We start from the raw sequence: 26,302 nt of genomic DNA on the forward strand, positions 1-26,302 counted from the left end.
AGCCCCGGCTCCTACTAGGAGCATCCCTCTTGTACGGTGAACCAAACCCAGCAACTCCTGATCGGCCTAGAGGTGAGCAACTCACTCGCTGAAGCTGTCCATCCCCAGGAGGAGCCGAAGCACCCAGATTCCACGGAGCTCATTCCACTCCCAGTGGCTCCAGCGCCGGCACGCGGCGTGGCTAAGCGGCTCCAGGCAAGGCAAGTCAGCCCCAGGGGTCAGTGGAAAGAACAGAAGGGCACACTTCTATCCGCTAGGATGACTGCAATCGAAAGGACACACAGTAACAAGTGCCGAGGAGCAAGTGGGGACACCAGAAGTCCCACACTGCCGGCGCGAAGGGAAACCTGTGCGGCCGCTCTGCAAAAGGCTGCCAGTCCCTAAAGCTACACACAGGGCCGCCGGGGGGCTCAGGCAGGCAGGCGTCCGACTCCGGCTCGCGTCACGAGCTCACGGTTTGTGCTGTCGGCACGGAGCCCGTTTCAGATCCTCTGTACCCCTCTCACTGCCCCTCTGCACTCTCTTTCTCTCTCAAAAGTAAACAAATAAACCTTAAAAAAACAAAGTTAAACATAGAGTCACCTTATGACCCCGCAATTCCAGCCCTAGACACGAACCCAAGAGGAACGAAACGTAACCTGTCCACACAAAACTTGCACGCAAGCATTCAGGAAACGGCCCAAATGGTACCAGCTGGTGAACACAGTGCCAACTCCCAGCAAGGAAACAATTTGGGCCCTCAGACAACCTAAGAAAGTCAGACAGCGAGGAGAGATGAGAAGGCGCACAGGTGCTCCCCAGGGAGGGCAACCTTCCCCGCGGCAGGCCCCGGGGTCTCCCCAGCGCCCTTGCCCTTGCCCTTGCCGGAGGTCGTCCCAGCCAGTCCCCGTGAGGGTCCACGTGAGCGACAGGCAGGGCAGGGACCGCCACCACCACACACCACAGGACGACGTTTCCACTTCTGACTCTACCGGCCGACACTGCTTTCACCTGGAAAGGCCTCCCTGCTCCTTCTCCCGTCCGTGAGTAACGCAAATAACGCCTCCCAAACTGAACAAACTTCTGTCTTCAACTGGCCTCTCGACTCGCACATGCAGAAAAGCAACATTAACACTGCTGGGCTCAGAGCCTGGGGCCTGCTTCAGAACCGGGACCGTCCTCACACAGCGACTAAACTTAACCTTCACCAATGGTGGGACGATTAGACATTACGAAACACTCTTGTCAAAAACACAAGACCTAATTTACCCAAGCTCAGATGTACTTTCCAGTGCACCAGAAATACCAGGGCTAGAGGAGCACTGAACATCAAAGGATGCAACCAGCCAAACCCAGAACCTGGAACATTCTGTTAAGACAATTGGCTCGATCTTTCCAAAGTCAATGACATAAAAGGGAGGAGGGGAAGGGATCACACTCTAGATGAAAAGACTTGAGCATTTAGGGGTGAAAGGTCATGGTTCATACTACTTTACTTTGTATTAGGTCAACCAAAAGGACAGAGAGAGCAAACAGTCTTGACCCTTCAACACCACAGGTTTGAACTGCGTGGGTCCACTTCCATGCGTACTTTTTACAGCACAGCACTGTAAATATATCTTCTCTTACTCTTTTCGTAACATTTTCTTTTCTCTAGGTTATTTCATTAGAAGAACACGACATATAATACATGTAACATACAAGTGTTTATGGGTGGGGCTCTGGTCACTAGTCATCTACTAATAGGGAGTCAGAAGTTATACTTGAATTCGACCACGTGGGGAATCGGTACCCTAACCCCCTGCTCTGCTCAAGGAGCAGCTGCTGAAATCAGGTAGTAGTGTGTTTATGTATTTTGTGATTCTATTTACTTGAATTTTTTCATAATAGAACAGTTTATTAAATGTTTAGAAAGAGAGAGAGAGACAGCGCACACGCAGGGGAGAGGCAGAGAGAGAGGGAGAGAGAATCCCAAGCAGGTTCCCTGCTGTCAGAGCAGAGGCCAACGCGGGGCTCAAACCCACAAACCGTGAGACCATGACCTGAGCTGAAACCAAGAGTTGAACGCTTAAATGCCTGATCCGCTCAGGTGCCCCTTAACAGAACATTTTATTTTAATTAAAAAAAAAATTTTTTTTTAATGTTTATTTTTGAGAGAGAGACAGACAGCATGAGTGGGGAAGGGGCAGAGACGAGGAGACAGAGAACATGAAGGCTCCAGGCTCTGACATGTCAGCGCACAGCCTGATGCAGGCCTCGAACCCACAAACTGTGAGATCCTGACCTGAGACGGAGTCAGCCGCTCAACTGACTGAGCCACCCAGGCCCCCCATAATAGAACATTTTAGAAAGAGACGGCTGCTCCTCACCAGAGGAAGAGTGGCTCCCTGAAGCAGTGCTGTGTGAGCAGGGCCTCGGACCAGATCACAATCTGGTTACAGTTTCTGACCCGTAACCCAGGACCCCCCAACTTCACTGCGGCTGTCAGACCTGCCAAGGGCCTTCGACATGCAGAAGTGCCTCGAGCAAAACCTTCCTAAGTACTTCAGGGGTTCAGGGGTGCTTAGCCAGCTGACAGGCCCCCCCAAGACAGGAAGGCCTCCCCACTCACTCAGATTTAAGTACTCCTTTGCTTCTATACAATTCCCTCCTTTTTGGTTTTGTTTTAGAGGGTTGTGCCCGTGATAAGACTTCAGAAAGTTAAGAAGTGTGGGAGGGGCTTGTAATAAAGAATACTAAATAACACGGGTTGCTTAGTGTACTGCGATGAAGCAGAAGAGCTTGAAAGGGAACAAATCCTAGTAAACTTTTTTTTTCCCCCTAGAGAGAATGAGAGTACCAGCACAAGCAGGGGAGGGGCGGAGGGAGAGGGAGAGCGCGTCTCAAGCAGGCTCCATGTCCGGCATGGAGCCCGACGAAGAGGTGTGGCGCTCCATCTCACAGCATGACCCGAGCCAAAATCGAGAGTTGGATGCGTAACCGACGGAACTACCCAGGCGCCCTGGTGAACATTCCTGCTAACTCTTGAGGAACAGTGAGCAGAAATCCTTAATGTTTCCGCTGTTTTCCCTTCCCTTGTCCTTTCCGCCTCAGCCTTTTTCATCTTTACTCTCCACACAACAAAACCTACCTGCAGCCTAGAACACACTGACCCATCATTTGCAGCTCAATATTGCCAAGAGTATCCTCACCCCAACAGGTTTTCAAATTTACTAGCATAAAGTTATAGAAAGCACTTACTTTATTATAATTTACATTATGACTTACTGTGGCAAAATATGCAGAACATACAATTTACCATTTTAACCTTACCAGCTTTATAAACAAATCCTCGCATCTACAATCCAATTTCCTTCTTCACATGGGAGAGAGAGAGACTTCCTGCCCACCTCTCAGGGCTGCAGGGAGCAGCCACGTGTAAGCAGGTAAGCGGCCTGGTACACAACCGGCCACTGCACGTGCACACAACTTACCTGAAGTCCGCAGGGACGGACCGCAGAGAGCGACGCGCCGGTGCCCTGCCTCTCCTACAAACAGGATGAGCTTTTAAAGGGTTTCAGTTACCACTATTCCCATAGGTTTTTGAGTCCATTAGCCTAGAGATGGGGTGTTTTCCTATAGCTCTCACTCACCCAAAAGCCACCGATCCTCTCATTTCTACATCTCACTTCTGTCACAGTTGCTGGGTGGAACTTCCTCACTTGTATTCAAGGCTTAACTAGCAAAAGCCTGTGGGCCAGGTGACTTTAGGGCTAGGTGACTAACTTTCTGCCAGAGTACCCGTGGCTGTTCACAAAGCAGGCGCTAGCTCCTGACTTCTAAGAACTATCCGAGACACAGAGCCATGTAAAGGACACCCTGGGGCCTGACTCTAGGAAAGAGTGACCCTACGAATGCCAAGTTCATTAGTCAGGGTTCTCCCGAAACACAGAAGCAGCAGATTCACCAAGGAGGAGAACGGAACTGAATGGCTCTGCTGGCATCATAAAAGCCCCTATTTTGCCCGTTACCTTCCAGCGACATTTAAAATACGATGTTAAGGGGCACCTGGGTGGCTCTGTCAGCGAAGCATCGGATTCTTGATCTCGGCTCAGGTCATGATCTCACAGGTTGTGAGTTCGAGCCCCGCATCAGGCTCTGCACTGACAGCGCTTGGGATTCTGTCTCCCTCTACCTCTCCCCTGCTTGCTCTTTCTCTCTCTGAAAATAAACTTAAAAAAAAAAAGTATGTTGCTAAAAATAAATTTAAAAAATACACTTCGTATATATGAGATTTATGTATGTAATAATGTATACGATCACATAAACACACACACGAGAATACACATACATACATAAAATTTACATATATGACACTTATTACAAGGAAGCAGCTCACGTGATTATGGAGGCCAAGGAGTCCCGAGACGGGTGGGCTGAGGGCCCGACAGCCAGGAGAGCCGCCAGCCGAGGACCCAGGCGGGGTGAGAGGCAGGAGAACAGCAGACGGAGTGAGTTCTCTCGCGCTCAGCCTTCGTTTCAGTGAGGGCCCTACAGACCGGGCGAGGGCGACGTGCGCCGCTCAGTCTACACACTCAAGTGCTCACCTCATCCAGAAAGACCCTCACTGATACAGCCAGAGTGACGTAGTACCCAAATAAGCGCGCGTCCCGGCCCCAGTCAGGCCGACACATAAAATGAGCCGCCAGGCGGGGGGCAGGCACAAAAGCTAACGGAGTCGGGTAAAATGAGGAACTGTGGTGCTCAAGTTCGGGCCCGGCAGGAAATGCTAAGGAACAGAAGTGCCAAAGTTTCGCAACACTGCTTCTACCTGAAAGGTTACACTACTGAAGAGTAGACTTAACAGGACCGAAACTATGCTCGCACGATTTGCACAAGATAAAGATCCACCTGCCAAACCGGATCACCGATGGGCAGCTTGCTTCAGACGACATTTAGAGAGATCCCTGCTGAAGAGTAACTCAAGGTGAAGGACACAACTATGCTGATCAAAAAGGAAAAGGGATGAACATTCCACATGCCACAACTATGTGCTTTCCTCCCGCACCACGCTGCGCGGCTGAGCACGCTACGGGGTGGCAAATCAGTTTACGTAAGTTTATTCTTCCTTGGTTAGGACCGTTTGTTTAGAATAGAGCTTCTCGGGGCACCTGGGTGGCTCAGTCAGTTAAGCATCCAACTTCGGCTCAGGTCATGATCTCACGGTTCATGGGTTCGAGCCCCGCATCAGACTCTGTGCTCATAGCCTGGATCCTGCTTCAGATTCTGTATCTCCCTCTCTCTCTGACCCTCCCCAGCTCATGCTGTCGCTTGCTCTCTCTCTCAGAAATAAAACATTAAAAAAAAAAATTAGAATAGAGCTTCTCAGTTTCCCTGTTGCTGCTTACAAACCTCCAAGTAACTATGAAATCATATTTCAAGGGCAGAAATCTGTCCATTAAGACGCAGTCTGGCTTTATTTGAGAGGAAGAGTTTGTATGAAGAGAAGATACTGATCTTAATTTCCTCTTTTGTAAGAACATCACACTGTGGTGCAACCTCACCACCATCTACTTCCAGAACTTTTTCATCACAGCAAGCGGAAACCCCATACGGATCACGCAAGAGCTCCCCAGGCCGCTCCCCTGGCCCCTAGTAATCTCCACTTTGTGTCCATGAATTTTCCTTTTCTAAATAGCTCGCCAAAGTGGGATCATACAGCATTTGTCCTTTCGTGTCTGGCTCAGCTCCGTACGTCTTCAAGGTTCATCCATGCTGTGGCGTGCACAGAACTTCATTCCTTCGTACAATGAATAATACACCGCTGCACGTAAATAACAAATTCTGCTCATCCTTTTACCTGTTGATGATGTGGGTTATTCCTACTTTCTGACTGTTGTGAATAATTCTCCGACGAACAACGGTGTAGGAATATCTGTTCCGAGATCCTGTTTTCAAATCTTCCGGGTTGTACCTAAAAGTGGTTCTGCCCACACATCAAGGAATCCCTGGTTTCGGCTCTTCAGGCGCCCCCAAACCGCTTCCCGTAGCGCTGGCACTCCCTCCCTTCTCGGCGGCAAACCCGAGAGATCACGGCCATCACGGGCGGGGGGGGGGGGCCTGGGTGGCTCAGCTGACTGCGCGTCCGTCTGGCTCCTGGTTCTGGCTCAGATCATGATCTCACAGTTCGTGGGATGGAGCCCCTCATCGACTCTGTGCTGACAGCACGGAGCCTGCTTGCGATTCTCTCTCTCTTCTCTCTCGGCCCCTCCCCAACTCATACTCTCTCTCAGAATAAATACATTAACATTAAAAAAAGGACTCAGTAGCCATCACAGTCAATGTGAGGTGGCATCTCGCTGCTGGTTTAACTTCTATTTCCCCAATGATTAGTGATGTGCGTTTTGTGTGGGGGATTAGTCCATTTGCATATTTTCTTTGAAGAAATGTCTATTCAGGTCCCGTGCCCATGCTGAATCGTGTTGTTTGTTGCGGAGCTGTAGGAGTTTTGTGCGTGTGTTTAAGTAGCTCCATGCTCAACATGGGGCCTGAACTCAGTGCTGTGAGATCAAGAGTCGCACACACGACCAACTGAGGCAGCGAGGCGCCTCAGGCTGTAGGAGTTCTTCAAATATTCTGAACATTAACGCCTCATTAGATGTATGGTTTACAGGTATTTTCTCTCATCCAGAGGCTTGTCTTTTTACTCCTGATGGTGTCCTCTCAAGCACAGAATTTTTTTTTTTAATAGTTTATTGTCAAATTAGTTTCCACATAACACTCAGTGCTCATCCCCACAAGTGTCCTCCTCCATGCCCATCCCCCCTCCCCCCCACATCCATCAGTCCTCAGTTTTTGTCAGCATTCAAGAGTCTCTCATGGTTTGCCTCTCTCCCTTTCCCCCACCATTTCCGCCCTTCTTCTCCCCCTTGTTCCTCCGTCAAGTTCCTCCTAATCCTCCTATACGTGCAAACATATGATATCTGTCCTTCTCTGCCTGACTTATTTCGCTCAGCATAACACCCTCAAGGTCCATCCATGTTGCTACACATGGCCAGATTTCATTGTTTCTCATTGCCATGTAGTATTCCATGGTATAGATAAACCACATCTTCTTGATCCATTCATCTGTTGATGGACACTTAGGCTCTTTCCATGTTTTAGCTATTGTGGAGAGTGCTGCTATGAACATTGGGGTACATGTGCTCCTATGCGTCAGCATTTCTGTATCCCTTGGGTAAATTCCTAGCAGTGCTATTGCTGGGTCCTAGGGGAGTTCTAGTGTTAGTTTCCTGAGGAACCTCCACACTGTTTTCCAGAGGGGCTGTACCAGTTTACATTCCCACCAACAGTGTAGGAGGGTGCCCGTGTCTCCACATCCTCGCCAGCATCTAGAGTTCTCTGATTTGCTCATTTTAGCCACTCTGACTGGCGTGAGGTGGTATCTCAGTGTGGTTTTGATTTGTATTTCCCTGATGAGGAGGGATTCAAGCACGGAATTTTTTTAATTTTGAGGAAATCCAATTTACCTGTTTTTCCTGTTGCTGTCTGTACTTTTGGGGTCACATTTACAAAATCACTGTCAAATCCATGCACAAAAATGTCCCTTATGTTTTCTTCTAAGAACTCTATTAGTTTTAACTCTTAAAGTCTTTGATTAGTTTTAAAATTTTTTAATGTTTGTTCATTTTTTGAGAGAGAGTGAGCGAGCACGAGTGGGGAAGGGGCAGAGAGAGAGACACACAGAATCCTAAGCAGCCTCCAGGCGGAGCTACCAGCACAGAGTCCGACACGGGGCTTGAACTCACGAACCACGAGTTCATGCCCTGAGCCGAAGCCAGACGCTTAACAGACTGAACCACCCAGGCACCCCAGTGGGTGGGCAAACTACTTAAAATTAGTTTTAAGTTTTGTGCACAGTGACAGTAAGGGTCAAGTTCATTCTTTGGCAGGTACGGGTTTTCCAGTACCATCACCAATTGTTGAAGACGCTGTCCTTTTACCACTAGGTGGACTTAGCACCTCTGTGGAAGTCCAACTGACCATGTATGTGAAGGTCAATTTCTGGGCTCTATATTCCATTGGTCTACACGTGTATCCATATGCCAGTATCAACAATGTTTTATTGTAACTTTGTAGTAAGTTTTGAAATCAGCAGTGGGACACCTCCCACTTAATTTTGAGCTTTCAAGATTGTTTTGACACTTCAGGATCCCATGATTTTCTATATAAATTTTAGAATGCATTTTCTATTTCTGCAAAAAGAGGTCATTGAGATTTTAATAAAGATTGCACTGAATCTGTAGATGGCTTTGAGTTCATATATTAAGTTTCTAATCCAAAAACATGAGATATCTATTTACATCTTCCTTCCATTTTTTGAGCAGTTTTATGGTTTTCAGTTTACAGGTCTTTCACGTATCAAGTTAATTTTTTATTTTTTTATTTTAAATTCCAGTACAGTTAACAGTCTTATACTAGTTTCAGGTGTACAATAGAGTGATTCAACACTTCCATACGTAACCAGTGCTCATGACTACAAGTGCCCTCCTTGATCCCCATCACCCACTTCACCCGTCTCCCCACGCGCATCCCCTCTGGTGGCCATCAGTTTCTCCTCTATAATTAAGAGGCGCCTTCTGGGGCGCCTGGGTGGCTTAGTCGGTTGAGCGTTGGACCGCGGCTCAGGTCATGATCTCACAGTTCGTGGGTTCGAGCACCGCACTGGGCTCTGTGCTGACAGCTCAGAGCCTGGAGCCTGCTTTGGAGTCTGTATCTACCTCTCTCTCTGACCCTTCCCTGTTCATGCTGTCTCTCGCTCTCTCTCAGAAATAAAACATTTTAAAAAATGTAAAAAAANTTCTTAGATGCCACATGTGAGTGAAATCATGGTATTTGTCTTTCCTAACAAGCTAATTTTATTCTTTTTGATGCTGTTTTAAGTGAAACTATTTTCTTAGTTTTCATTTTGGAGAGTTGGTTATTAGTACATAGAAATGCAACTGGGTTTTGTGTGTTCATTTTCTATCCTGTAACTGCTGGATTAGTTTATTAGCTCTAACAGGTTTTTATTTACTTAGTTATGATAGGAAATCTTTAGATAGTCTACATGTATGAGGTCATATCACAACAGAAATAATTTTACTCTTTCCTCTCCCATTTGGATGCCTTTTATTTCTTCTTGCCAAACTGGTCAGGCTAGAACTTCCACCAGTACCATTATGAACAGAAGTGGTGGCAGTGGGCATCCCTGCCTTGTTCCTGACCTAAGAGGAAACGCTATCAGCCTCTCACCACTATGATGTGCACTGTGTGCTATTCACATATGGCTTTTATGATGTTGAAGTAACTGCCTTCTATTCCTAGTGTTTTGAGTCATGAGAAACTGAATTTTGTCAGCCTTTTTTTATATCAGTTGAGACGATCATGTGTGTTTACTGTCGGTGTTCCTCTTCTTCTGTTCACGTACACGGTGCTTGCTGTATGCTGTGTAAACTGATCACTTTTTCAATATGGGAAATCACCCTCGAGTATATAATCCTTTCAATATGCTGATAAATTTCATTTGCTGGTAACTGTTCAGGATTTTTCAACCCCGGTAGTTTTCCTTCTCTTGCAGCGTTTGCCTGGCTCCGGTACCAGAGCAATGCCGGCATCATAGCGTTCCACCCTCTGATTTTGGGGAAGAATCTGAGAATCATACTAGTTCTTTAAATGCATTCACCAAAGAAGACATCATCAGGTCCAGGGCTTTTCTTTGTTGGGAGGTTCTAGACAACTGACTTCACTTTCTTACTTGACAACAAGGGTAATTTTTTATTGAGTCAGTTTTGGTAGTTTATATTCCTAGAAATTATTAATTTCATCCAGGTTACTAAATCCATTGGTGTACAGGTGTTCATATAACTCTCTTATAATCCTTTTTTCCTGCAGAATTGATAGTAACATCCCCACAAAATTCATTTCAGATTGTAGTAACATGAGCTTTTGTTCCCCTTAGTCAAGCTTGCTAAAAGTTTATCTGTTCTAATCTTTATGATTTCCTTTCTTTCCACTAGCTTTGGCTTTGGTTGGTTCTTTTTTTTTTTTTTTTCCTCCCAGTTCCTTAGAAAATAAAGTTAGGTTGTTTGGTGATTGGAGAGGTTTCTTCTTTTTCACAGTCATAAATTTCCCCCTTAGCTCTGCTATGCTATATTCCGAAGTTCTGGTATACTGAGTTTTCATTTAATTAATCGGAGTATTTAAAAATTTCCCTTGTGATTTCCTCTTTGGCCCATTGGTTAAGAGTGTGTTCTTTAATATCCACAAATCTGTGAATTTTCCAGTTTTACTCCTCTGATTTCCTTTTAAGTAGGCTTTGCACTCAGCATGGAGCCCAATGCGGGGCTTGAACTCACAACCCTGAGATCAAGATGCGAACTGAGATCAAGAGTCAGATGTTTAACTGACTAAACCAACCAGGTGCTGTATCCCGTGACCGATTTCTAACTTTATCTCAATATTGTGGTCAGAAAAGACATTTTGTATGATATCTACCTTGCACAATCTACTGAGACTTAAACTGAGGTCTAACAGCAGGTGTGTCCTGGAGAAGGCCGCGTGTGCCCTTGAGAAGGATGTGTGCTGCTGGGTGGGGTCGGTTAGGTCTGGCTGGGTTATTGTCATTCCAGTTCTCTAGTTCCTCACCCACTTTCTCTCTGGTTCTACCACTCTCCAACATCCCTGTAAAACTGTCTCTTTCTCCCTTCGGTTGTATCGATTTTTGCGCCATATCAGATGTGTAAATGTTTACCATTATTTTCTCTTCTTGCTGTACTGAACATTTATTAATGTATGTCCTTCTTGGTCTCTTGTAAACTTTTTTGATTTAAAATCTATCTTGACTCGGGGCGCCTGGGTGGCTTAGTCGGTTAAGCGTCCGACTTTTCGCTCAGGTCATGATCTCGGGGTTCGTGGGTTCGAGCCCCGCGTCAGGCTCTGTGCTGACTGCCAGCTCAGAGCCTGGAACCTGTTTGTCTGTGACTCCCTCTCTCTCTGACCCTCCCCTGCTCACGCTGTCTCTCTCTCTCCTAGAAATAAATAAAACATTTTTTAAAAATTAAAAAAAAAATAAAATAAAATGTATCTTGACTCATATCAGTACAGCCACTTCAGCTCTCTCTCAGTTATCGTTTGCATGGATTATCTTTTTCCACTCTTTCACATTCAAATTTTTTGTGTCTTTGGATCTAAACTGAGTCTCCTGTAGACAGCAAATAGCTGGATCACATTTTTTTCTATCCAATCTGCCCATCTGTCTTTACACGGGAGAGTTTAATGCATTTACGTTTAAAGTAATTACTGAGAATCAGGAAGGCTTTATGTCTGTCACTTTGGTATCTGTGTCCTGTATAGCTTATAGCCTTTTCTGTCATTCTGCATGACTGTCTTCTGTCGTTAGTTGATTTTTTGTAGTGAAACATTTAATTACCTTCTCATTTCCTTTTATGTGTATTCTATAGCTATTTTCTTTGTCATTACCCCTAGATTTCATTTAACATCCTAAAGTTGTACCGTTCTTACATGCGTTTACACCAGCTTAACTTTAATAACATAAAACCTCAACTCCCTTACAGCTCTGACCCAACCCACTTTCAGTTATTGATGTCACATCTTTATGTACTGTGTGTCCAAAAACATTAATTTACAAAACTATATTTAGTCTCCTGGGGTGCCTGTGCAGTTTAGTCCTCCAATTCTTGATTTCAGCTCAGGTCATGATTTCATGGTTCATGAGATCAAACCCCACACTGGGCTCCATGGTGACAGCATGCAGAGGCTGCTTGGTATTCTCTCTCCCCCGCTTGCTCTCTCTGCCCTTCCCCCTGCCTGCACACTCACTCTCTCTCAAAATAAATAAATACTGATTATTACACACACACACACACACACACACACACACACACACACACACACACTAGGGGCGCCTGGGTGGCTCAGACATTTGAGAGCCCAACTTCGGCTCAGGTCATGATCTCATGGCACAGAGATCTCAGACACAGAATCTGACAGGGTCTGTCTGAGCTGTAAGCACAGAGCCCGACACGGGGCTCGAACCCACAGACGATGAGATCATGACCTGACCCGAAGTCGGACGCTGAACCGACTCAGCCACCCAGGCGCCCCCAGAAATCCTTTTTTATTTGTAAGATCTTGAGTTACCGACTAGTGTCCTTTCTTTTCCGCGGTGAAGGACTCCCTCCGTGTAGGCCAGGTGCGCTGGTATGGTCTCTCCACTTTGGTTTATCTGGGGGTAACTTCCTCTCGTCCTCATTTCTGAAGGACAGTTTGACCGGATACCGGAGTCTTGGTGGACAGCTTCTTCCCTTCAATGCTCTGAACAAACACATCAACCCCTGCCTTCTGGCCTCCAAGGTTCCTGATTACACACCCACTCATGATCTCACTGGTGAAACTAAGATGAACGAAAGCCATCTGCCTCTCAACTGTACCGATGTTGATAACGCAGCTTACTGTGTCCCACACCACAAAACCCTCTCCTCCAGCACCGGGATGCACACGGAGCTGCCGCATCATTCTGAGACCAGTCAGAGTCCAAGCAAAAGGAAACGAAGGTTTTGGACACCGAGGTCTTTCAAGCCAGAAAGTATCACAGGTTTCCAAACTGGAAGGAAAAGCCCACTGAAGGATCCCAGATTTTAATTTTCAATAAACTATTAGTCTCCAGTAACCCGCCTAAAACGAAAGGCTCTTTGGGGGCCCCCTTTTGAACAAAAAGGGCCCAAAGTCTTGAGACCAAAGAGTGAGCAGCCCAGCGTGGGTGACCGTGGGTGACCGTGGCCGCCCGCAGCACACTTCTTGCTGGTACCACTGAGGGAATCACAAACAGCCCCATCGGCCCCTGGCGGCACCGAGGTGTTTGGTCCTTAGAGCCCAGAAAGTGGATTTTTGGGGGCCGGACAGCTTGTCTTCTGCTTTTTAAAAAACTTTCATCTTATTTATTTATGTCTCCATTCTTTTGTTTTTTCCATATTTTTTTCCTATTTTCCTTTGTTCTATGTTCTTAAATTTTTCTTCGTTCTTTTTGTCTTTTCTCATTTTGTGTCTTTTATTCTTTCATTCGCATAGTCAGCATGCAGAATCGCTGTTTCGTGTCATCAGTATGCGTGTTTGCACAACGGGCGCTGGGGGTGCGGCTGGCAGGTCATCACGCGGCAGGGCCTCGCGGCCGCCTCTGCTAACACGTGACCCGTATCGACAACTGTGAGCTCCTCAAGGCCAGGCCAGGGGAACTGCCAAGGTGAGGTCTGCCCAGCACACCCTGACCGGGACGGAGGCGGTGAAGGTGGTGAAGAAGAGCCCGCAGGGCTCCTCCGCCTGCAGGACTTGTCTGTGAGGCGCACGACACATAGGCCTGAGTCACGCCAAGGCTGTAAAGTTACCGGAGGTGACGGACAGGAGGAAGCGCCACTCCTTGTCTCAGGGTGCATCAGTGGAGGGGACGCTCGGTCACTTCCTGGACCACGGCCGCAGGACAGAGCAAGAGGGCAGGAAGCTCCAGCAGCTGGCGGCCCCGTGCAGTGCTGCCACCAGAACGGTGCGATCTGCAGGGACCTGACCCCAGAGAACCCGCTCTGTGGCGCCCAGCTGAATATAAAATGGCAGAGTCTGGCCGCAGCGAGGAGCTCAGCATTGGCCGTGAGTGCAACACCTACTCTATCAGGCCCCTGACGCTACCCCAGAACTCGTCCTGCGCCAAAGAGCACAACGATCCACCACGGTGGGCGTGCGGAGCACAGGGGTCACTCTGGCACCACGGTCACTGGTGTCCCTGCCCCTCGTGGGAGGGGACTTCTGGCACCTATGGGAGCAGATCCTGAGCGTGCAACACCACACTCCAATATTCTCTCTCTTTAATGTGAAAAGCTCCTCAGAAAACTGATGGCCCTGAATCCTGGTGACAGGAGCATGTTATTAGATATTATGAGGGGGGCACCTGAGTGGCTCAGTGGGCTAAGCGTCCGACTCTTGACTTCACGACTCAGGTCATGATCTAATGGTTCATGGGATTGAGCCCCACGTGGGACTGAGGACTCTCTCTCTCCCTCTCTGTCCCTCCCCTCCCCTGCCCATGCCCTCCCTCTCTTTTTTTCGCTCTCAAAAATAAACTTAAAAAAAAAAAAAAAAAAAAGATGTTACGAGGGCCCCACGGATAAATATGGGCCAGGAGGAGAAACTCAGATCTCACTGCTGGTGCGAAGAGGTGACGACGAACATGAGCTACGGGTGGGATGAGATCCAGGATCATCACCAGGCTGGATGCAGGACAGTGTGATGGCTACCGAAATGATCCCAAGCCCGAGAAACCCAAGGAAAGGGCCACCCCATCACAGGAAGGCCCGCCCCTTCCGCTGACTCCAACAGCTGCACGCTCTCCCCAGCCCAGAAGGTTCAGCAGGCGCCTGGCGAGGAGGTGAAGCATCCCTACAGCAAGTCTGCTATTCTCACCTGGTTCTGCAAAGCAGAAATTCAGTGGCCTGGGAAGGACCAGGAGTCGGGAGAAAAGGCCACCAGGGCCTTCTAGTCCCCGACGCAGCCTGGGGTTGAGAGCCCACCCCCCAGCTCAGCCCCCAGCATCGGTGGGCCGCCGCCTCCTCCTCCAGCGCCAGCAGCACAGCGCCAGAGGGCACCAACTGTCCTCAAGGTGCCCCCTGAAAGGAAAATCTGCTCCAAACCGGACAGCCTGATAGTATATGACCCGCGCCTCTCCCTCTGGGGGAAGAGGGGCAGGTTCCTCAACTTTATTCTAAGACACTTCTGTTTTAGGCTGAATCAGAGTGGCAAACAGAATAGAGTGAAGCCAGTTTAATTTCTCAGGGTGGACGGCCAAGGCAGAAATCAAATCAAAGACGGTGGGGAGGCTGAGCTGCGCTCCCTGCATTTTCAACGTAGGGAAAGAAGATGCCGAGCTCCAGGGAGCCTGGCACAGGTACAGATGAACCAGAGGCCGGGCACAAAGAGCTGTGGGCACGAGCAACGTAAGCAGTGCCTGCTGTGTGTGCAGGATGCTTGGGCAAGAGGAGCTGGTAATTATTGATAAGGAAATATTTACCCTGACACATACCATTTGTCGTCTAAATGTCTATCTCTGGCTGTTGTTCAGTTCTTCCTTTATTGCTATTTTTTTGTATTTCGTTGAATTTTTAATGTAATTCTTACATACCATTTCAATCCCCTCTTCTTTCCTCTTGTGTGTATTTATTATTTTCTCAGTGGTTACCTTGGAGATTACAACTAACATCTTAAATTCATAATAATCAGTTTAGACAATATCGACTAGTTTCAGTAGTATACGCTAATCTCTGTTCTTTCTCTGTATCATCATCACAGGTGGCACCTGTATACACTGTGGGCTGAACGACCAATTTATAACTTTCATGTTTCTGTCTTTTAAATCAAATTAAAAGAGAGAAAACAAAAGAGTAATAATACTGGCTTTTAAATTTACCTGCAGAGTTATCCTCACCAGTTTTAATTCTTCTTATGGCTTTGAGTTAGTGTTCAGTGTGTTTTCATTTCATCCTGAAGAACTCCCTTTAGCATTTCCTGTGGGGCAGGCATCGAAGCAAGGAATACCCTCAACTTTTGTTCATCATTTGGAAACATCTTAATTTCTCCTTCATTCTTCAAGGATAGCTCTGCCAGACACAGAATTCTTAGTTGATATGGGTTTCTTTTTTCTCCTTCTTCCAGGACTTCAAAATATGCCATCTTTACGGTCTTCTGGCATCCATGATTTTTCATTAAAAAAAAAAAAAAAATCAGCCGTTGGGGTATGTGGGTGGCTCAGTAGGTTAAGCTTCGAACTCTTGATCTCAGCTCAGGTCATGGTCTCACGTTTCATGAGATGGAACCCCTCGTTGGGCTCAACACTGACAGCACAGAGCTTGCTTGGGATTCTTTCTCTCTGCCTCTCCCCCCACTCTCTCTCAAAAGGAGGGATGTTAAAAAAAATCTTCAAATAAAAAAAGAAAAATCAGCTGTTAAAATCTTATTTAGAATCTCATATATGACAAGTTGATTCTCTTGCTTTCAAGTTCTTGTTGCTTTGGAAGTTCAAGTCACTACTTGACTATAAATGTGTCTTGGTGTAGATCTCTTGAGTTTATACTCCTTGGAGTTCATTAAGCTTCTTAGATGTGTAGATTCATTAGATTTTTGGAAGGTGTGAGCCATTCTGTTTTCAAAAATGTTTTGTCTCTCTTATACATTCTCCTTCCGGGCTCCGAGGAAGTGCATGTGGCGCGCGTGACGGTGTCCTGCAGGTCACTCAGGCTGTGTTCCTTTTTGTAACTGCTTCCTCTTTCTGCTCCTTAGACCGAATCATTTTGATGGTTTTACCTTCAGCTTGCTGATCTTTTCTTCTGTCCACTCACATCTGTTGCTAAACCCTTCTAATAAATTTCATTTGTTACTGTACTTTTCTGCTCCAGAACGTTTTCTTTTATAATTTTCCTGATGCTCTCATTTTGTGCGGACATTGTATTCTCCATTTCCTCTGGTGCTTTGTCCATGGTTTCCGCTACCTCTTTGAGTATATTTAACACAGTTAATTTAATGTCTTTGACTTATAATTCCAATGTCTAAGCTTCCTCTGAGATAGTTTCTGTCCAATTCCTTTTTTTCCCTGTGAATGGGCCACATTTTTTTTCTTTATAGGTTTCAGATTTTTGCTGTTGAAAAATGCACATTCTGAGTATTATACTGTGGTATCCTGGAAATCCCACTCTCTTATTCCTCAGTGCTAGCTGACTGCTGCTTGTCAAAAGCTGGAACTGTCCATTTGTGAGCACACCACTCACTCGCGAAAGACCGGGAGCCTATCCCTGCAGAAGCACATCTCCCTCCAGTCAGGTACCAGAGCTCCAAAATCGGTGATTGTGACCACTCTTTCTAGGTCAATGGCTGACTTGGTGAAGGGACTGACCTCTAAAGTTTCCCACTCTGTCATTTTGTGTGATACCACTGTTGTCTATAACCTTAATTTTTTTTTAAGTTTATTTTGAGAGAGACAGCGAGCAAGCAAGCAAGCAAGCATGAACGCAAGCAGGGGAGGGGCAGAGAGAGAGGGAGAGAGAGAGAATCCCAAGCAGGCTCTTAGCTGTCAGCATAGAGCCCGATGCAGGGCTCAAACTCACGAACTTTGAGATCATGACCTGAGCCAAAACCAAGAGCTTAACTGACTGAGTCCCCCAGGCACCCCTGTAGTCTTAACTTAGATATCAGAGAACCAGTCCAATTTTTAGTCCTTGACCAGAGTCATTTAAGCCCTTGAATCACTGCTAATTCTCTCAACAGCACATGCCAGGTATATGCCTATTTTTTTTTTTAACATAAGTATGATTTGTTTTCTAGTTTTGGTAAAGGATCAGTATGAGCCATTCCTTCCTTAAATGTAACTTCTTCTTTAAATCTTTTGTGACCACAGAAGACCATCACAGGAAGGGATTTGACAGGTGGCTAAAGACAAAGATAATCTAACAGCACAGACAGCACAGACTCCAAATATCAAACTAGTGACTCCTGGGTTCAAGTACTGTTCAAAATCCTAGGAGTGAAATGTACTATTAAGAGGTGGTTGACTGGGAACACAGCACGGAATTTACCACAAGACTCATTATTCCGGGTACAACTGTCCAGTGCTCTGAGAAGAGTTAATACTTCTCTGTGCTCAGCTCACAACAGGAACTTAATATTTGCTAAAACATTTAGCTTCCTTTGTCTTAACAGAAGCATCTTTCTGGCTGCATATATAAGAAAGGATACAAAGTGGGGCACCTGGGTGGCTCAGTCGGTTAAGTGTCTGACTAGGGCACAAGTCATGATCTCATGTTTCAGGAGATGGAGCCCCTCGTCAGGCTCTGTGCCGACAGCTCAGAGCTTGGAACCTGCTTCAGATTCTGTGTCTCCCTCTCTCTCTCTCTGCCCCTCCCCTGTTCACTCTCTCTCAAAAATAAGTGAAGACAAAAAAATAAAAACAAAAAAAGGACATAAAGAATGCTCTAAACAGGTAAAGTACTTAGCTCTCACTCCAATAACCTCTCTCTCTAAAACATGCCGTTTTTGAAGCAGGAAATTTGTATCAGTGGGATAAGCTGGGAGTTAACAATGGTTGGGAAATTAATGTCCTAATAGTCAGCGATCCCCGTCAAATTCTTCCTCCAACAACAGCCAAACTCCATCAACAATTAACCAGCTAGCGGCTGTAACTAGAAATAAGTTCACTGTGAACAGGACATAACCACTGGTCAGGAGCAACGGGGGAAGCTGGGAACGTCTACGCAGCAGCACCAGAAACGGATGCAAGCCCAGGCGCCGCACCACGCCAGCACTGCCTAGGCATCTGTGGCGAATGGTTACTCCTATTTTTTCAGGAGCACTTAGCTCTGCTTCCTCTTTCGCCAACTGGGCTGCACCTGCCCATGCCGACCCCTGTCTGTGTAAAGCTGGTCAAGTAGGAGTCCTTGCTTTTGCAGCCGCAGTCACCCCCGTAGACCAGGTGTGCACACAGCCTACCCTTGCTGTTTTAGTTGTAAATCCTTTCAACCAGAGTAACGCCCCTCCGATTTTGTGGTCTTTTCCTTTCGAATATGTAAACATGGATAGATTATCGTGACGAGATGTGGTTAATGTGAAAACGAGAGGTACCAAAACCCTGCTGCCTTTAGGGACCATCAGAGCGCTTCCTGCCGAGGCTCTTGGCAGCAGGTAACATACCTGAAAAGCCCAAAGCCGGCCGCACTTGCAACTACCTGAGCAGCAGTGCGCGGCACCTAGCTTCCTTACTGTACTCAGTCCCAATCTTTCCTCCTCATTTTCAGGGCCCACCAGCCTCTCAAATCTATCACCTCAAATCAGTCACTGCCAAAAATCTAGACACCCTACTTCCGGGTTCTGGAAGGTCACAGATCCACTTCTCTCATTTCCTTGATGCATCTCTCTCAGCCAAGAAAACACGAGAGGAAAAGAAGTCTGCCCCTGCTTCAAAATGCAGATTCCAAACACAGAAACCCACAGGGACAGACCTACATGTATTATGAGGGAACATCCTAAAATGTAGGTAGGGATTTCTGAGAGAGCACAAGCAAGCCCACGTGCCCCGGCAAGGCAGCAGCAGAGGGAGAGGCAAGGAGGCTCCGTGCTCAGCGCAGAGCCTGACGTGGGGCTCGAACCCACAACCCTGAGATCATGGCCTGAGCCGAAATCAGAGGAGTTGGACACTTACCCAAATGAGCCACCCTAGTGCCCCAGGGTTTAAGTATGGTAGGGAACAAGGTCACGTCCCCATGTGTGTTGATTAGGCTGAACCTATGAAAATGTCACGTTTGGAGGTCAAAACCAATCAACTCTACAGGGTTCGCTGTTGTTTCTAAGGTAGGAGGGGCCGAGGTACGGAAACATTTGCTTTCAAGGCTTCCTCTGTACAATTAGATTTACGAAGCGTGGCATTACTCTGCACACCTGTCCAAACGCCCGCTGGCGAGCCACCTCACCCCCTTGGCGGGCGGCTCCTCACGGGTCGTCAGTCAAACAGAAAAATCCCTGCAGGACAGGAACTATCGCCCCGTGGCACTTCCCCAGCGTGGCACGAAGCAGCCTCTGGATGCCTGCGCGCCCGAACACCCACGCGCCCAGTCCCCTGCGTCAGCCGGGCAGGGCCTGCTCCCTGGCACGGCCGCAGGAGGCAGGACGACCAACTGCCTCCTCAGGCCCGGACCTGCACGGTCTGCGGTGAACCGAGTACAGCACGCGTCCTGGGAGGGGGCGCGCTACAAGGCTGGCCTTCCTCCTCGCTCCCCTCCAACGCCCCCCCTTCCCCAACTCAAGTGGAACCTCGCCACGGCCCCATGGCTCCAGTGGGCTAACAGAAGTCTGGCCACCAGGCTGCACCCTTCGCAGAGACAGCACCCCGCCCCCCCGGAGACCATGGGTGCTCTAGAACTCCAGGCGACTCCATGGGCTCGGAGAACTGCCGGCCCGAGAAGACTGCCGTTTGGCGGGGCCGGGGCCGGTCACGTGCAGACAGACTTCCGTGCCGATGTCACGCAGAAGTGATTGGCTACAGCTTCAGAAGATAATAAGCAAGGGGGAAAAAGGAAGAACTGGCTGACCCCGTGTCCTCTCTTCCTCTCTGAAAGGCAATCACTTTTACCAATTCAGACTAACATTCCTTCAACAGCCCTGAACATAAAGACTGGCCTAATGGCGTACTCTTCACCTGTGAAAACTTAATTAACTCCCTCCTTATATGTTACAATAATCAGTAAAAGGGATGTGCTAAGTACGAGGGGAAAGCACTGTTGTGCTGCCCTTAGGATAGGGAGCCCCCCCCCCCAACAAACAAAAAAATCCAAATCTGTAACTCATGCCAAGTCTGGGACATTCCTGTGGCATCTGCTATTACAACCCTCTATACCAGGAGTGACCACGACATCTAATTTGTCCCAGTTAGAAAAGAGAAGCTGGTAAACACTCCATGTGGGTTCAGACCCTAAGTAACGGTGCGGGCTCCAACCCTGCAAGAACGGACCACAGAAGACGGACCATGAGGGGCGCCTGCGCGGCTCAGTCGCTGGAGCGTCTGACTCTGGCTCAGGTCATGATCTCACGGTTTGTGAATTCGAGCCCCATCGGGCCCTGCGCTGCCATCTGAGAGCCTGGAGCCTGCTTTGAGTTCTGCGTCTTCTTCTCTCTCACCCTCCCCCACTAGTGCTCTGTCTCTCAAAAATAAATAAACGTTAAAAAAAGAAAACAAACATGAAACACATAAAAGCCTCATAAACGTAATTTAAAACCTAACACTTGCTTCCCAAAGCCTTTTTCCAACCCATTACGTGAGGCATCTGGATACGAAGATGAAGAGCTATGTGCCACCGCCCCACCAGACCCAAGGCTCGCTGGGGGTCAGAAACCCGGTTTTGTACTATTTGCACAGCTACTGCCTTGCACAAGGCTTGGGCCATGGTGGCTGCTCAATAAAACCTACTGACGACACGAGCCATTATACACTATTTGTCCAGATACAGAGGGCAGAGAATTCCACCACTTCCCTCTGCCGGGGCACCTTAGTAAAAGCTTCTTCTAAACTTGACGGGTGACACCGTCAGACAAATGGATTCAGGGACCAAGGGTAGAAAGAACACCGACTGAATCAGAAGCAAACGTGTTTTGAGCCTAATTTCGACAGAGTTCTCTGAAAGATGGAAAACTGCCAAGATTATCAAAATGTATCATCAAGTAGAAGCAAATAAGACGGCGGTACTGTCTCAGAGACGGGAATGGAAGAGAAGAGTTAAAAAAAAGACACTTGTAGGTGGGTAATTAGTATGCGACACAAAGATTTCTAGTCAGTGGGAAAAGGATGACGATACAATGAAATACTGAGACAGCGATACATGTGGAAAGACTGTGACATCATGTTGCATCACACAGAATTCCAACGTGCTGAGTACGAGCGGAAGGCACTGCTGTGCTGCCCTTAGGGCAGGGAGGGCCACCAAATAACAATGCGAATGCCCCCCCCCCCAAAAAAAAAAAAACGAACAGAAAAACCCTCCAAATCAACAGTTGCTGACTACAGGAAAGTGTCTTTACTACAAAAACACACCATCAACCAAACCCAGGCCACGAGAAACAAGCCTGGAAGGGTTACAACACGAAAAAGGGCCCATATTCTTGCCACATATAAAAAGTTTCGGTTGAAACAAAAACCCATCTCAATTGGGCTTTAGAGAAAACCGTCAACTCACCGAAGAAAAATAAATGGCTACTATTTTTTAAAAAGTTTAATCTATTCATCAATGAAATGGAAATGAGGTATCATTAAAGTTTTTCCTACTAGTTAAACTGGCAACCATTAAGAAAACTGATGATTAGCAACTATGTAAATAAAATTCTCAAGCTACAAATGTCAAGTACGCAAACTTCTTGGAGGCTGTGTGGTGACGGACACCAAAGTTTAAGTATGAATAACAATTATGAGGAAATATGAAAAGCTCTTCTTAAAGAGAAAAGTTGGAAGAGACGGGAACGTTCACTTACGGGAGGAGCGTGCTGAGACTTGGTAAACGCTGGGTTACACGGCCACTCAAACCAGGACGCGCTGACGGGGAAGGGGGCTAGAACATACGGTACAGCTTTTAAAAAGCACGTTACAGAAGAGAACTGTATGGTCCCTTTTAAATATAAACACGGAAGTCTGGAAGTATAGTCAGCAAATTATCCAGAAAGGGGACAGAAATCGATTCACTTGCTTCTGTAATCTAGAAACAATCCGCTGGAGGGAAAACCTAACCACCTCCGTACAGTGAGGTTCCTCTTGCCCCTCACGAAGAGGTGAATGAGCAGGGCTCCGCATGGGTGCTGGCTTTGAGACCGCCCAAAGGGTACTCCGTCATCCTGCCAGTTGGGACACTGCAAAAGCCACTGCAGTATGACCAGGGGCCAAAGCCGGCCCAGATCCGAAAGGACCTTGAGGACAAATCCGCTCCTCTCGTCGTCAGACGTGGGAAGGGAAGCTTAGTAACTCACCTGAGCGTCATCGGCAGCCCTGCCCCAGGACCCTCTGCACTCCTCCAGCCTCTGGCCAAGGACTTCAAACAACAGGAGGGATGTACAGGGATGTCTTCCCCCCCAGCCAGAGAACACAATAGTGTGTGCGTGTGTGTGTGTGTGTGTGTGTGTGTGTGTGTAAAGCCACTTGGAAAATATATTTTTAGTTCTTTCTTTCAAATGATTAGCTTTGGGGGGAAGACAGATCAACCAGTCTAGCATCTCCCCTGAAGCCCCTCCCCTAGAGTAGGTAAGATGCATAGGTGTGTGTCAGCCACACACATGAAATACACGTCTCAGGGATTCAGTGAAAGCTGAGAATGGTACGGGCTAGAAATGAAGCTGGGGGTACCCGAGCCAGGCAAGATGCCGACAGGCCGGAGAGAAATGAAGGGAGGCGGCAGGAAGGAAGCAGGGAACAGTGCGCTAAGGAAAAGGGAAGTAAGACCACTCGGGGCAATCAGGGTCCGTGTCAGAGAAAGGACAACACCGGGGAGAGCAGCGCAGGCGGTCCGTGGAGGGAAGGAGCGGGGGGCAAGGGCAACACAGAGGGCTCTGAGGGCTGGGGAAGATCAGGCCCTAAGGAGGGCTTTCAGGCAGTCCCCCAGCACCTGAGGAGAAGGACTGGGAGAGAGGGGCGGTGAGACATCAGTAAACAGGCCTCGGTACGTCCGCAGGATTCCAACACTGAGAACATGGAAGGCAAGGGAATGCTCACACTCAGCTGCTTCTTTCCCACCTACTTCGTGCAAAGGGTGTATTTTAAGACACTTGAATTGAGATGATCACACATCGCTTATTTCTTTATAAAGTTTTTTAAAAATTTATTTAGAGAAAGAGAGAGAGAACACGTGCTCAGGAGAGGGGCGAGAGAGAATCCCAAGCAGGCTCCCCGCTGTCAGAGCAGAGCCCTACACAGGGCAGGGCTCGAACTCATGAACCCTGAGATCACGACCGGAGCCGAAGTCAGATGCTTAACTGACTGAGCCACCCAGGCGCCCCATCATACATCACTTAAAAGAAAGAGACTTCTTAGGATGGAAAGGTGATTTGTGAGTGAGGCAATCTGTTATCCTTTTTTGGCACTGCAATCACCAACGGACTGCAGCAAGAATCTATGAGGCAGCCTTTCCCCAGACGCCTAGTCTCGTACCTGTTACAGCAAGCCTCTGCAAAACTAGGACTATTACCTAAATATTTCCAACTCTGTGCTTTCCGACCGAGTCCACGGCAGAATCCCACTTCTTGGTCTCTTGTGTGGTGTGACTCACTCTGGCCAGTGAGTTGTAAGCAGAAGTGACGTGTCACTCTGGGCTGGAACATTTAACTTCAGGAGCAAGACCTTCCCATAGTTCTTTATCACTTTGCTAAGATGCCCAGCAATATTCCAGATCGGGCTGCTCCTTCAGCTGGAGCAGGACGGAGACAGAGCCCCTGGAAAGCCCATGGTGCCCGTGCTGCGTGAGGAGAAAACACACCTATGTTGCTTTCAACCACCCTGAGGTTATCTGCAGACTAACCGAGCCTATTCAGTCTCATACTGCTGGAAAATCACTACCTGGAAACTTACATTTCAAAGAACATCAAGGCATCCTTGTTTTTAAAAACCCTTACACAAAACTAAACAATAAAATTTACACAGGCTCTCCTTCTATAGGTTATTTTTCTCACAACTATCAGCGTTAGAGGAACATTCGGCAGCGTGGACTATGCAGCGCTGGTTCCGACCCCACTGCCCGGGGGCCCCATGGCACCGAGCGTGTCCTTTCAGGCCACGGCTTCTGCGAAGAGCAGGCTAATAACTCACATGCTTAGACTGAACTCTGAAGTGAAGCATAAACAAGGTAACAGTTGAGCTCAGTAAGAGAGTAATGATATGTACACACTTTGTTCCATGCCTCATTCCTGTGGGGAGGGGAAGAAACTAAGACAAGTTTTACAAAGAAGCAAGTTTCTTGAAAAGCAATTCTGTTGAAGAGGACTTTGCAGCCCAGCCCAAGACCCTCTCGACCATGCTGTGCCCCACTGCTCTCGAGCTTTCTAAAGTAAAGGCAGGTGCCAAACAAGAGCAGAGGCTTCGGTCAGAGACCTGTATGATGGTACCTTCCCGCACCCCCCCACACACACTTTTTTTTTTTTTTTGGTAAAACAGACTAGAAAGCAGATAGCTAGTAAAACAGCCAGTTACATAAACCATTTCAAAAGCTCAAAGCTTTTATAGCAACCCTAGCTTATCTCGGGCATTTACCAGTAAAACAGATTGCTCATATATTGCTAAAAGGAGCCCACAATGGGCTGGCCGGCTACAGAGGAAAACCTAACTGCTCTTTCTCCATCCCACCCCCCCAAACCAACTCCTTTTAATCTGCGTTAAAGGCACTTCTGAGGAAACACCTCTTTGAAGGTTTAAACACATTTGTATTTGCGTCCTAGCCCACTAATCTCTCAATGTGTGTGTTTCTTTGTAAATTATAACATCAAAGTCATTCCTTTCCATACCTGGGGTACCACCTGCCTTACTCAACAAGGTCGTGAGGTTCAAGTGAGAGGGTTATGCCCTATCCTAGCATTACCTAACGAAGTATCACTTTGTTAAACATAAACCCCTCAGGAAGGCACTAGAGTGCCTCCCCTCCCCCACTCCATCTGGCCCCCAGACATCTACTCATTCCCAAAGTGGAGATAATGCAGTCATTCCATCTGCCTTAGCATTTCCCTACCTCCATTCATTTGCTTATGCCATTCCCTCCGATTATGATGGGTTCCCAAGCCTCCCTTCCATACAACTCTACCAGCACCCACCTAACCCAGCCATTTGAACACCTCTAGCATTTTCTTTAAGCTATTTTTATGACTCTCCCTTGCCTTGTTTTACAATCATTCCTAAACCTCCAGTGATCTTTATTTTATACTCCCCACAGCTGTCAGCAGTGTTTTCTTATGGCAGACAATAAAAATCTGTCAAATGAACACAGAATACAGTTTAGCATTCAGGAAAGCTCTACATATTAATCACTGGCCCAGAAGCATAACTTACATGCTACAAATAGTAATTTACTGTGCAAAGTTAGAACCGGAAAACACTTTTTAAGTTTACTGAGTAATATTTCAAGATCCATCCTAGAATGATTTATCTCTGCCCTCAAGGAGTTTAGAGTGGGAAGGAGGCAAAGTCATGTAATATTATTCCAACCACATGAAGGTCTACAGTGGATGTACAAGCTCAAGATCACTCAGCCAGAAAGCTGTTGGTCAAACACCAGTATCTAAACGGTCAGAACATGTGGACAGACCTATTTCTAGCATGTGTAGGACGGAATCCAATATTTTAAGGACTCAAGTGTCAAATCAAAGAATTTGAATAAAAGCACTGTCCACTACTGCTAGACTTCTACCCAACAGATGATACTTCGGGGCCCATTCCGCCAGCAGGAATGAATCCACATCATAAATGCAAAAACTAATCCACAAGAGCAACTACGGAGGACTAACCACTCAATGAAGCCCTTCTGCTTTTCTACCCCGAATGGATTTAAGAAGCATTTACAAGAGATTGTCCCAAACTATAACACATTTAGCTCCAGAAACAACTTCTCTACTCCCTCAAGGAATGTGCCTGCACCGGTAATCAATGGGGCCATAAAGAGACTCCTACCAGAGGAGCAAAAAAAAAAAAAGTTAAAAAGAGGTGTTAGCAAGGATGTGGAGGTCTTAAATACTGCCACTGCGAGTG

General features: G+C 47.2%; 2 protein-coding genes across 2 annotated transcripts in view; both read right to left on the reverse strand.

Annotated features, from left to right (window-relative positions):
• RAB7A (RAB7A, member RAS oncogene family) overlaps nt 1-4,582 on the reverse strand; it is a 38,767-nt gene extending 34,185 nt beyond the window's left edge. The window contains exon 1 of the mRNA XM_077766853.1: nt 4,358-4,582. The gene's annotated coding sequence lies outside the window, so the exon portion shown is untranslated. The remainder of the gene's footprint in view (nt 1-4,357) is intronic.
• The window catches only part of CNBP (CCHC-type zinc finger nucleic acid binding protein), a 363,505-nt gene that overhangs the window by 167,415 nt on the left and 169,788 nt on the right, over nt 1-26,302 (reverse strand). The window lies entirely within an intron of this gene.

Source organism: Crocuta crocuta, unplaced genomic scaffold (genome assembly GCF_008692635.1).
Source record: "Crocuta crocuta isolate KB4526 unplaced genomic scaffold, BGI_CrCroc_1.0 scaffold296, whole genome shotgun sequence".
Classification (NCBI taxonomy): domain Eukaryota; kingdom Metazoa; phylum Chordata; class Mammalia; order Carnivora; family Hyaenidae; genus Crocuta; species Crocuta crocuta.